The sequence below is a fragment of the Equus przewalskii genome, chromosome 15 (genome assembly GCF_037783145.1).
Source record: "Equus przewalskii isolate Varuska chromosome 15, EquPr2, whole genome shotgun sequence".
In the NCBI taxonomy this organism is placed as follows: Eukaryota; Metazoa; Chordata; class Mammalia; order Perissodactyla; family Equidae; genus Equus; species Equus przewalskii.
This window is the reverse complement of record NC_091845.1, coordinates 56,384,763-56,397,546: the sequence shown is the minus strand read 5'-3', so window position 1 is coordinate 56,397,546 and position 12,784 is coordinate 56,384,763. Positions and strand designations below refer to the sequence as shown.

General features: G+C 36.2%; 1 protein-coding gene and 1 non-coding gene across 8 annotated transcripts in view; both read left to right on the top strand.

Moving 5' to 3' along the window:
* The window catches only part of RBMS3 (RNA binding motif single stranded interacting protein 3), a 1,256,175-nt gene that overhangs the window by 323,275 nt on the left and 920,116 nt on the right, over positions 1–12,784 (top strand). The window lies entirely within an intron of this gene.
* On the top strand, positions 8,692–8,798 carry LOC139076270 (U6 spliceosomal RNA). The gene has a single exon (XR_011527682.1). It is a non-coding gene; the product is annotated as a U6 spliceosomal RNA (small nuclear RNA).

Below are 12,784 nucleotides of genomic sequence, written 5' to 3'. Positions count from 1 at the left end.
AAAATTAAGCTGGATTTTGAACTGAACACTTCTCAAGTGTTATTTTAAAAATATAATTGTCTTGATTTTTCTCAGATACTCAAAATTAAATTTCCATTTTTCTGGACTTTTACGGTTGGCAAATGAAAACAGGGTATTTCAGAATGTATTTCTTCAGCAGCTGAGATTGTTTTCTGCAACGTTTTGTTCAAAAACAATTTCCATAGGAGAATCATCAACCAGAAAATCAGGACTGATACAGAGAAAGCTACAGCCAGATGGGGACCACAGTTGGGTGGCAAAGTGTTTGGAATATAAGGAAGAAATAGTCTGTAAATTTCATAATGGGGAAATTGGATGAGCAGTTCAAATTTATGATCTCAACCCTGTTATTGAGCCAAAGGCAACTCTTGGCGCTTGAGCCCTAGTGCATCTTCCTTGTTCTACTAGATTTCCTGACTTCAGGGAACCCAGCTGGTGAATGAGAAAAGCGATAGTAATAGTCACGGTTCAAATCTACAGCTGAGTTCACCTAACTTTTCTCATTACCATCTTAATTAATCTCAGAAACTTGAACCTTTAGAAATTTGCTTTTATATAGAGAATATCTTATCTTAAAAATAATGTAAAGCTATATTACTACATATTTTTATATGCATAATATATTGAAAGATTTCATCTACATTCAATGCTTACAGATTTTAGCAGATAAACTCCGACATACAGTCAAGAAAATATGCCCTTTTTTAGTGTCCAGGAGTAGTTGATAAACCATTGGAAAATTAGCAAAAAGTACTCCTGCGTCATTTTCTCCTTACTGTTCAAAATGTTGTAAGCAAGATTGGGACATGTAATGCAGAGAAAGCGGGAAAGTTTGGGTCCGGCCTTCAGAGGTAGTAGGTGGTTTTCAGGGAGACCTGAAGCTCTGTGAGAAAATAATAATAAAATAACTACTCTACCAAATAAAAAATTGAGGCCTGACCCAGGAGAGCAGGTGAAGAAATGGTGGGTTTGTCTTGCCCTTTTATTTCTTTGGCATTAGTTGTCCATTCATTCATTCAGTCAGTCATTTGACAATGAGTGCCCATTTTCTGCCAGGCATAGAGCTAATTGCTGGGAACAAAACAGTGAATAAGATTGAGATAGTCCGTTCTCCATGGAGTAAAGTGGAGGATACCGATAAACAAACGGGCAGTTGCATAAAGTGTGCCAAGCCCATGATAAAATTGTATAGAGAGATGAGGGTGCATATAGCAAAAGCATCTAACCCAGACTGTGGGGTGAGGGTAGGGGGCCATGAGGCTTCTCTGAGGAAGTGATATTTGTCCTGAAACCTGAAGAGTTGGTCAGGCAAAGGAAGACACACTTATTAAGGTGAGATATTGTCTCCCCTCAAACATGTATCTAAAATATGAGATGCACGGAATAGAAGAATGCTCCAGAAGAATCTTCTGTGAGGGTCATTTTATCTCTACTAGGAGATAAAGTGCCAGCTCAGGGCATTTGTTTGTATGCATATGAAACTTGAGACATATTAGTTGAATCCACCTAGTCTCATTGCTAAGTGTAGAGCTATCTTTAGCTATTTCTACTCAAGGATATTCAACTAATCCATCTTTGTCTGGATTGACTCGTTCAGAGTTGGACTGACAGTTGTGTGGACAAAGGCTGATGTCACACTGACCTTTGGTCTTGTGTTCAGATAGTAAGAATTTATTCTTTCTAGTCTCTACGATTATCCTAAAATCACTGAAAAGTCAGGGCATCTAAAAGTTTAATAGAACCCCTAGAGAAGAATTTCAGTTTCCTTGTACCTGTCATTGGTTGACACTTTAAAAATATATTTTGAAGTCTTTAGGCTTAGTTGATTTGGGAATTTTAGATGGAAACATAAATTCTGAAAATGTCTACTGTTTTCTCTCCTTTGCCTGTATTAAAAAAAAAAAAACCTCAATAGAAAAATATTACATAGTAGTAAAGAAATCAGTGTGAAAAGCAAATTATCCTATTTTTTTGAATTTGTAATTCTGTATACCTTCTGAAATTGTGTGAATTCCTATTTTACATTTGTATTCACTTGTTCAGGTTTCCATGACACCAGGTGAGGGGCTACATTCAATAAGTTTCCATCTTCTGCCCAAACAAGCTGAATGACTCACAGCCTTTTTTGTATTGAATATTGCATCAGCTTTTAAGCCACACAAAAGGACAAATAAGTCCTTATTGGAATTATGTAATGTAAAAGAAATCGCTTAATAGTTCCATAGCAAAATCCTAGAAATATTGCTGAATATGTTGTAAATAGTGGCAAATTTTAAAACTAGAGCTAACTTTAACCTGCTATTTCAATGGGAGTTCATTAAAATGCTACTAAAGGGTTTCATGGAAAATGGATTTGCTTTGGTCCAATTCAATAAACATGAATTAAGCTCCCACTATGCAAAGTTCTTTGGAACTTTGCCTTTCAATCTAACCGTTCCACTCTTCTGGATCCCTTAGAGCTTAATGCTATATTGTTGGGCATTGTATTAATTAGAAGAGAGACTAAGCTGCTGTAACAAAGAGACCTGAACATTTAGTCATTCAGGTATGATAGAAGCTTGTTTCTCTCTCTTGATACAGCGAGATAGGCAGGTGACTTAGCTGTGATGGGTGTCTTTACTCTGTGAGGTCCCCTAGAAATCCAGATTTCTTCTGTATTGTTTCTCTTCTATCTCCAAGAGTGTTGCCCGCTTCCATCTGGTTGGAACTATTTCATGAGCACCATGTCCTTCCCTTTATATGAAAGGCAAATTACTTCCTTATAAAAATGTCACCTGTTGGGGCTGGCCCCGTGGCCGAGTGGTTGAGTTCGCGCGCTCCGCTGCAGGCGGCCCAGTGTTTCGTTAGTTCGAATCCTGGGCGCGGACATGGCACTGCTCATCAGACCACGCGGAGGCAGCGTCCCACATGCCACAACTAGAAGAACCCACAATGAAGAATACACAACTATGTACCGGGGGGCTTTGGGGAGAAAAAGGAAAAAATAAAATCTTTAAAAAAAAAAAAAATGTCACCTGTTACAACACGGAGAGGAGAATGGTAGTGTTATTACAAAATGAAGAAGGAAAGAATGGAGAGTGGGAGGCAGCATCTAGATTTTTTCCCAATTATTTCTATTATAAATATTATATAGAACTTTCTTGCACAGCATATCAATATTAATGTGTATATTTGATAACTGATTTGAAATAAATATGAAATAGGTAAAAATATAGTGTACTTTTACAGTTTTTGATCTATACTTTCTTTTCTCTTTTTTTTTAAGATTTTACTTTTCATTTTTCTCCCAAAATCTCCCTGGTACATAGTTGTATAGTTTTAGTTGTGGGTCCTTCTAGTTATGGCATGTGTGATGCCGCCTCAGGGTGGCTTGAGGAGTGGAGCCGTGTCCGCGCCCGGGATCCGAACTGGCGAAACCCTGGACTGCTGAAGTGGAGCACGCGAACTTAACCACTCGACCATGGGGTCGGCCCCTGATGTATACTTTCTAATTGCTTTTCAGAAAGTTTCCTTTTTGGTTACATGGTTATTTCTTCTTGGTTATTTTATTCTTTGGCAATTCTTTAGTTTAAAATGGCATTTCATCATGGTATTCATTTGCATTTATTTCACTACTAGTAAGCTTGAATAATTTCCAGGATTGTTGACCATTTATATGTATTTTCTTATTTACCTATTGATATCCTCAGCTAATTTTTCTTAGAATTTTTTTTCTGATATGTCAAATTCTAATCACCTCCTGTCATACATATGGCACATATTTTTCCATTTTATCATTTTTCTTTTAATTGTATTCTTCATACAGACTTTTTCCTTTTTATGTGTTTATATCTATCCATATTTTCTGTGATATCTTGTTTTTCTTTTTTTTTGTTTTTTGTTTGTTTTGCATAGTAAGGCTTACACAAAATTGAATTGACATGTATAATTGCCACTTTTTCTTTTAATTCTTCTTTTTGCTTTTTTCTGTTACATCTTAAATTTCTATGTGGTTGAAAAGTGACAAATATTTTTTACTGAATTAGTCAACAATTGTTTTTTATTGATTGTTGAGCGTATGCCAGGCATTCTGCTAAGTAGACACCATAGACCTAAGAGAGAGCTTGTGCACTGAGCATAGTACCAATGAATTCTATCTTTCTCCAAGAGTTTGAAATACCATTTTTCCGTATATAAATCCTTATATATTTTGGATCTAGTTTTGGCTTTCTCTCCCATTAGATTCTGTTGCTTTCTATTATAGTATCAGCCTTAGGATTGGGGGCAATATTTTCTAATTAATACAAAAAATCAAACAAAACTTAAGACAATGAAACAAATCTCACCTAAATTCCTGGTATGATGGTGATAATGCTAGTATTATTTTTCTACATAGTTCTGAGGAAGCTATTAAAAAGAGGTGAAATAAGAAAATATGTATTATGTTTTTGTTAATATATTTCAATACTCAATTGTTAGATAACCCTTCTTTTGTTTTTTTGGTGAGGAAGATTGTCACTGAGCTAATACCTGTGCCAGCCTTCCTCTGTTTTGTATGTGGGATGCCACCTCAGCATGGCTTGATGGGTGGTGTGTAGGTCCATGCCTGGGATCCAAACCTGCGAACCCCAGACTGCTGAAGCAGAGCACACGACCCTAACCACTATACCACTGGGCAAGCCCCAGGATAGCCAATTTTTAATCGAAAGAATCAGGTTTGGCAGCGCAGTCTTTGAACTGTCATCATAATATGATAGGACCCCAGATAACTGAGTATAATAAAAAGTATTATAGTAGTTTATGAGCAGAAATTCCAGTAATTGGAACTACTGCCATTACTCACATATATTCTTTTCTGCTTTCATCTTTAATCATTTTTGTACTGTGGAAAATTGCTACATGAGTAAGTTCTGATGCATTATGTCTGTGTGTGATTAAATATTTGCCCTCATTAATTGGTAACTATTTTTTATTTCAGTGCCCTGTGTAGTTATCTTTTTCAATATTCTAGACTTATATATATGCATATTACATAGACTTCCTATTTACAAATACATACTTGCCCTGTAAAAATTAGTTTGATACATAATTTTGTCATCTCAATTATACTTGTTGCCAAGGTAGTTGAGTGTTTCCCTGTTATTAGTCCAAGTATATCAATTTGTTGTCAGATTTCATCTACTATCATCAGTGACTATATTCTGTTATTATACTACATTGCAATCATCCTATTTTCAATCAAAGACTATTTACAAAATTTAAAGTCTCATAAAAATGAACTACCATCAATTACAGTTTGAGCCACATGATCTTGGCTAGATAGATACTGTGTGACTCTTTTTGCAGCCACATTTGAATCTGTATCTTAGTGATAGATTTTCTGATGGTTAATTCTCTAACCTTCAAAATATTAGTGATTTAAAGACAAGCATTTTTTCGTGATCTGACTTATATTGGTTATGATCTGAGCTACAAACTTATCCATGGAACTCATGTCTCCATTTGGTGATATGTGAGTCTTGCAACTGAATCATATTTATCCCTCACTTTGTGCCATCATTGTATCATTTAATTGGCATTTTGGGTGAAATACTAGGAAATGTTTTCTATTTCCCTATTAAATTTAAAGCTTTTTTAAAAATGAAATTTTATTTATATTTTTACTGTGATTTTCCATTAGCAATTACAGGTGACTGTGCCAAAACCAGATTTCAAATCACTATATTAATACAGTTCTCTTTACACAATCTTACACAAAGTTCCAAAATTATATCAGTTCATCACAGTAATCCTGTGAAGAAGTGACAATGTGTAACAATGTTTTGTAGTTTGTGGACACTGGGAGGTTCAGAGATGTTTAGCGACAGCTGAAGTCACACAGTTGGAAAATGTCAGAGACATTCTTGAATTCCAGCCTCTAACTATAAGTGAGGGACTCCTTTCAGTATATAAAGAAAACCTCCCCCCAAACAAAAAAAGCTTTATAGTAGGATATTGACTGATTTAACCTTATAGAATATTATCATTTATCAAAAATATTGGCTTGAATAGAGAATATATCATAATTACATTGTAAAAGCTTTACTTAGTGAATGATATTGGTTACAATAAATAGTGAAAATTTGTTCATTCTGTATTGATCATTGGCTTGCCTTCAGATTTTGTTTTACTCTGCTTTTGAGTTGATGATTCTAATCTAATACTAATGAAACAATTTTGTTCATTTTTCTTGATTATATTAAGCTTTTTTATTTTAAAATGGTTACTTTGTATTAATTTAAGATGTGTTTATTTATTTTATTTTATTTTTTGGGGGAGGAAGACTAGCCCTGATCTAACATCTGCTGCCAATCCTCCTCTTTTTTGCTGAGGAAGACTGGCCCTGAGCTAACATCCATGACCATCTTCCTCTACTTTATATGTGGGATGCCTGCCACAGCATGGCTTGAGAAGCCATGCATAGGTCTGCACCCGGGATCTGAATCAGTGAACTCCAGGCTGCCAAAGTGGAATGTGCAAACTTAACCACTGTGCCACTGGACCGGCCCCGAGATGTGTTTATTATAGGAAATTTTGAACACATTAAAGAAAATGAATTATAGGTAATTTCAGCATCTATAGATGACAAATATTGGAGATATCTTTTTTCAATCTATATGCATATGTATATATATGCATGAACACACGTATACACACATATTTAAATAGAAATGTATACAAACATTTTCTCTTTTTGAACAAAATTAAGAATGTACTCTTTATTTAGAATACATTAAGCATATTATAAGAGTTTCACATAATCTTTGATAATATGGTTTTAAAATTTGCATTACATCAATTTAAGCAAACCGTGTTTATTCCTCCCTTTACCTCTGTTTTCACTGAATTGCTCAAACTAAATTTTTTATTACTACTAATAAATTTTAATATAATAATAGTAAAATTTAGCGATTTTATAACTAAAGTACTACGACGATAGAAAAGAAAAAGTAGCAACTTTTACCAAAAGAAAATTGTAGTTAATAATATATACTTTCTCTCATTAAGCAAGATAAAGCAGTGATGCCAATAATAATGGACTTTTAAGCTCATATAAATCAGTAAGAAATAAGATGGTGGAAGCACTTTAGAAGACATAGATGGCTGAGGAATGGGCCCTGTGATGTTCCAAGGAGGTTTTGAGCGCTGACAATCTTGTGGCTTTTGCAGGAATAAGCATCTTTGGATAGCCAAGCACCATGGCCCAAAGGGTCTCTAATGCTACACGCGTAACCAGCTCCTCCTCATGATGAGGGTAGGTCTAGGAGAATTTCTGGTCGCGGGACTAGAGGTAGAAGATTAGGTGGTGCTGCTTCTCCTTCTATTTTGGCCATACACAGCATATAAGCCTTTGACCTTTTTCAAGGACTTGGCCTTGAATGTTCAGCATAATGCCTCTTTTGTGTGTAGGTTAAGGAAGATTGTGAGAACATTTTTCTTTTAGCTCTTAATTCCTCTAACTACTTCCAAGTTTGGCCAGCTAGAAAACCCTAGTGAGCATCTTTAAATTAAAAAAAAAATTGACTTTAAATCAAGAATGACAAAAGATGTTGATGCCGCCCTTGTAAGATGGTAAATCAAGAAAACTTTTCTATCTTCTCTTCCTGCAGGGGTATATGAGAGAGGAGAAAACTTTTGTTTTGAATTGTATGTGACTTTCAGTCTAGATTATTACTGTTTATTCATGTAATTTCATAAATCATTTTGAGATTTGCATAACATTTCTTTGCCGTATTGTAAACAATTATTTTCATCTGGGATGAGGTCCCTTTCATTAATTGCTCAGGTATGATTTTCTTTTCCTATTTCTTTCTTCAATCTAGTCTCAGTTGTCTTAGAACTTGCTATAATTACTTAAAATGTCTGACTTGTAGATAAGATCCTTACCTCGTTTTCAAGGCTAGCAAAACATTTTCCCCATTGTTCATTTTGGCTTTTGATTTCAACAGGAATTGGGAGTGGAGGAGACTTAAACATATGGAGTCAGTTTACTGTGTGAACTAGGCCTTGGAAACATGGCTTTGCAGCATGTTCTGGTGTGGGGATCGATCCTAATTTATTTAAATATTTATTTCTATTTTTCACATTTAGTTTGTTTCTAAATTTTGCTTTAATCAATAATGCTATAACAGCTTGTATGTATCTTTAACTTTATGCATATATCTCATTTTCTCTGTCTTGTATTTATTCCCTCTTAACTCTAAGAAACTCAACAATACGCTATTTCAAGGCAGCTTTTAAAGTGACATAGGACACAGAATAATGGTGGCCAGTTATAGATCAGAAAACCAGTCTGTTAAAAGTGCACTTCTCTCCCTCCTCTCTCCTGCCTCTGCATAATTCCAACTGAGAACTAGGGAGCAGACTCAGTAGAAGGTGTAAATTTGAAGGAGATATTTGTATTCCTGTATGTCTGTAGTCTTTATCCTTTCAGACATTTACAACAATCAAATCTTTAGCCTATAAGGAGACTTAGAGTGAGTTAAATTCAACTAATATTTATCAAATATTTATTATGTGCTAAACAATGTACCAGATGGTGGGAAGGCAGGAAATAGAAAAAATAGGAGACAAAATTCTTGTCTTCAGGTGCTTACTGGTTTCATTGGGAAGGAAAGTCATGCAATTTTCAAACTTAAGAATAAGTGTCAAGTGCTCGCTTCGGCAGCACATATACTAAAATTGGAACAATACAGAGAAGATTAGTATGGCCCCTGTGCAAGGATGACATGCAAATTCGTGAAGCGTTCCATATTTTTATCTCACAAGGTTGTAATCTATCATAACCTTAATAAAAAAAAAAGAATGTGTCAAATGTGTTAAGTAGATAATAACATCTATTGACTATAAGAGTAAGGAGAGCTATTGGTGGCTGATTTATTTTATTTTTTAAATTATTTTACTGAGGTCACATTGGTTTAGAAACATTGTATAAATTTCAGGTGTACATCATTATATTTTGTCTTCTGTATAGACTGCATCATGTTCACCACCGAAAGTCTAATTTCCATCCGTCACGGTACATATGTGCCTCTTTACCCCTTTCACTCTCCTCCCAACCCCCTTCTTCTCTGGTAACTACCAGTCTGCTTTCCTTATCCATGTGTTTGTTTGTTTATCTTCCTCTTATGAGTGAAATCATATGGTATTTGTCTTTCTCTGTCTGACTTATTTTGCTTAGCATAATATCCTCAAGGTCCATCCATTGTCATCACAAATGGCACAATTTCATCTTTTTTATGAGTAATATTCCATTGTATACATATATCAAGTCTTCTTTATCCATTTATCCATTGATGGGCACTTGGGTTGCTTCCAGGTCTTCGCTGTTGTGAATAATGCTGCAATGAACATAGGGCTGCATATATATTTTCAAATTAGTATTTTCATGTTCTTTGGATAAATGCCCATAAGTGGAATAGCTGTATCATATGATAGTTCCTTTTAATTTTTTGAGAAATCTCCATACTGTTTTCCATAGTGGCTGTACTATACTGATGGCTGATTTAAATGTACACTGATCAATTGTTTGGATGATGGGTTGTAGTCATTACTATACCAAGAAAATTGATTTTCAGATGGGTTTGTAAAACTTCTTTTATTCTTAATATATTTACTTTTAATTTAATTACCTAAGTAACAACTGTGTATATTTGTACAAATTCAAATAATAAAGAAGTATTTAGAATAAAACAGAAAGTCTCCCTTCACTCAATTCCTTCCTTAGAAGTAACCACTTTGTATATATTCAAAACCACGTATATATGGTTCTATTCTGTGTTTTTGAGTTTTGTAATTCTGGAATTTGGACCATACTGTATGCATTGTTTTACAATTAGCTTTTTAATTTATTTTTTTACTTAATAAATCTAGAGAGTCTTTTGTGTCAGTAACTATAGACGTAAGTCAATATTTTAACTGCAAATTACAATTTCATGAGCTGAATAAATGAGTATTTTTGGGGAAGTTTGTTACTCAGTGACATATAAACAGAACATCCAATGAGAATGGGAATTTTGCATGGCTCTTAGCCTCAGTTTGTCATCTTCATTTGATGTTTTACACACATACACACAAGTACATATCATATACATGTCATCCCCTTGTTTAACAGAATCTTTTAAATAACCATCTTTCAAATAAATATGGCATGCATAAGCAGTGGGGGTATTAAGTAAATGGGCGGGGGTTTGGGTTGGAGGGAAGGAAAAATTATTCTTATTCTATGTGATTCATTTTCCCAGATAGACTGAAAAAAGTGTCTGATGAACGTCAGACTGGGGGCCCCAAAACAGTGATCTGGATTTTATTCCATAGCATAAGATTCTGTTTCTTCCTGAGGGAGGCAGGGCAGGGGACCATGCAGTACACATGGCTGTGTAGGTCACAGAGTGTTAGGAGACTTTGTACCCATTGGCAGCAGTTTTGACTTCTTTTCCTCTATCTACTGTATAAAAAGAAACTTTTTTTTCAACTTCATTCTTCCTGTCACAAGCTTTCTCACTTAGACCTCAAAACAACTTGATTCATTGCAGTCCCTGTCCACCTAGCCCCATCCTTAATGAAACAGATGAGCCCGGCTGACAAGTGAGTTTCACTTGTGTCCGCAGCATCAACTTGTAGCCTTTGGGGTATGTTTGCAACCAAATTTCAGTCATATTTATGAGCTGGAACCTAGCTCCCCTGAAAAGAGACTTATAAAGGTGCCAGGCATGCTTGGTTACCTCGCTGGTACTCAAGGGAGTACTAATGGTGGAATGTAGTACACTGATTCAAAAAAGAAGGAAGTTTCTTACCAAACTTCTAGTACTCAGACATTCCTTTTAAAGTCATAGATATGCTCCATGGAGAGGTAATAAAGTCAACTCTCAAGGACAGATAGTCTTCCACTCCCATACTCCCTTCCTTAGCGTGTAATAACCAAAAGGGAAGACCTTGCTTTCCTGGGAACAGCACAGTCCACAATCTTCCTTTCACAGAAAACGCTGAGCAATTACTTGATGAGTTCATGAGCCAGCAGTCCTTGAGCCATGCCTTGAAGATTAGTTGGATGAATTTTTTAAATTAATGCATATTCAATGGATGTTTTCAAAGTTTCCAAGAAGAATGAAAGAAAAAAAATCTAAAGACTTATTCATATCACCATGGAGACTTCCAGGTACTGGGTGGAGGGCTGGGGAAAACACAGCTAATGGCAGCCAGAGATCTGAGAAAAGAATTTTGGGGATCTCTATTTCTTATAACAACATTGAAGACAGTGGCTCCATCTGCTGCAATGGTAAATCTCCCATCACTCAATTTTTCCTCCTCCTTCTTTCATAGCTGCCCTCATCTCCATCATAATTTCAGGTTACATGCTTCTTAGGAGGAGTTTTATTTTGCTGCTTAGTAGGATGTGGCATGCGTAAGCACTGGAGGTTAAGTATATGCCACTCATGGCATATGAAACTAACCCTGGTATGGACAGCATTGACTTTGAAGGGGTGTTCTCCGTTCCTCATAACCTCCCACTGAGACCTACCTGGCTACTGCTGCTTTACGTAGCTGTCCAACAGTCTTCACCACCTCAACAGCTGATTCTGAGGTCACTCATAGACCTTCTGTGAACCAATAGTAGGAGTGATTGCCAGGCGTGGTGGAAAAGTTTGCCAGTCAAGAATAAACCACACCTCTCTGTGGACATCCAGTGGTGAAAGTGGATGGTAGTTACTGTCAAATTATCACCATGGAAACCAGGGACTGTACCAAGCTTTAGAAATTCACCAACAGGAGGTTAAAGTATTCAGAAATTCACTAGCAGGAAATTGATCTTTCCCTACACCTGAATAGAGGATGGCTAAGAAATAGGAAAGGTGGCGGAAGGAGAAAATAGCAGGCAAAGAAAGATTTTGGGGTAGAGTAATTTGTTTTATCCAGCACTTAGGGAAAATTCATAAAAACAGCAATTTCTCCTTTGAAATAGAAACTCCTTGCTAATTGTTGCAGAAGCTCTGCATTCATGATGTTAAATATGTCTGAGACTCTGTGATGATATTTTCTTTTTAAGGAAATCAGGAGACAGACTCTTTAATACCTTAATTTGGAAGAAACCAAACATTTCTTGAAACAAATTTGGATTCTTGAAGAATTAAGTGAAATGAAATCCCTTTATCAGCTCCAGCCTCTTTCCCCATCTCTTCATGGAATTTACTAGCATTTCCACTCATAGGCTTAGTTCTTTTCTCTAGTTTCTGAGCCAGTCCTCTTTGAGGGATGGAATTCTACTTTCTGCCCCTCCACTCTGGTGGAAGAGGAGCATTAAGCCCCCTTTTCAAGTATATTACCCTGAGAATGAGGGTCCTAGGACTCACCAAGACAGAATCCCTACATCTTATGTGTTTCTTACTGTCTTGCCAGTGGCTGGTTCTGATCATGGGATTCTACAGTGCAAAGGTGCTTTGTTGGCCAGCCTCTATAGAACTGGCCTTCTTTGCTATCCCTATCCTGACTTCCTCTATTAAAACTGAGTCTGCAGAGACTCCTCGTAACTCTAGCCTGGCTTCACTCTTAACAGAGCCCCTTTTTGGTGAAGGCCTCCATATCTAGAGGCTTCCAAGAACTCAGCTTCCTGTCTGGACTACTAAAGTTTAGTCATTTCCTCTGTTTCTAGGTGTTGAGCCTGGTCCACTTTCCAAGACCCCTTGCAACATTAGATCAGAGGTTGCAAACTCACATGACTTCTGAATGGAGAGGGCTGGGTCAGGAT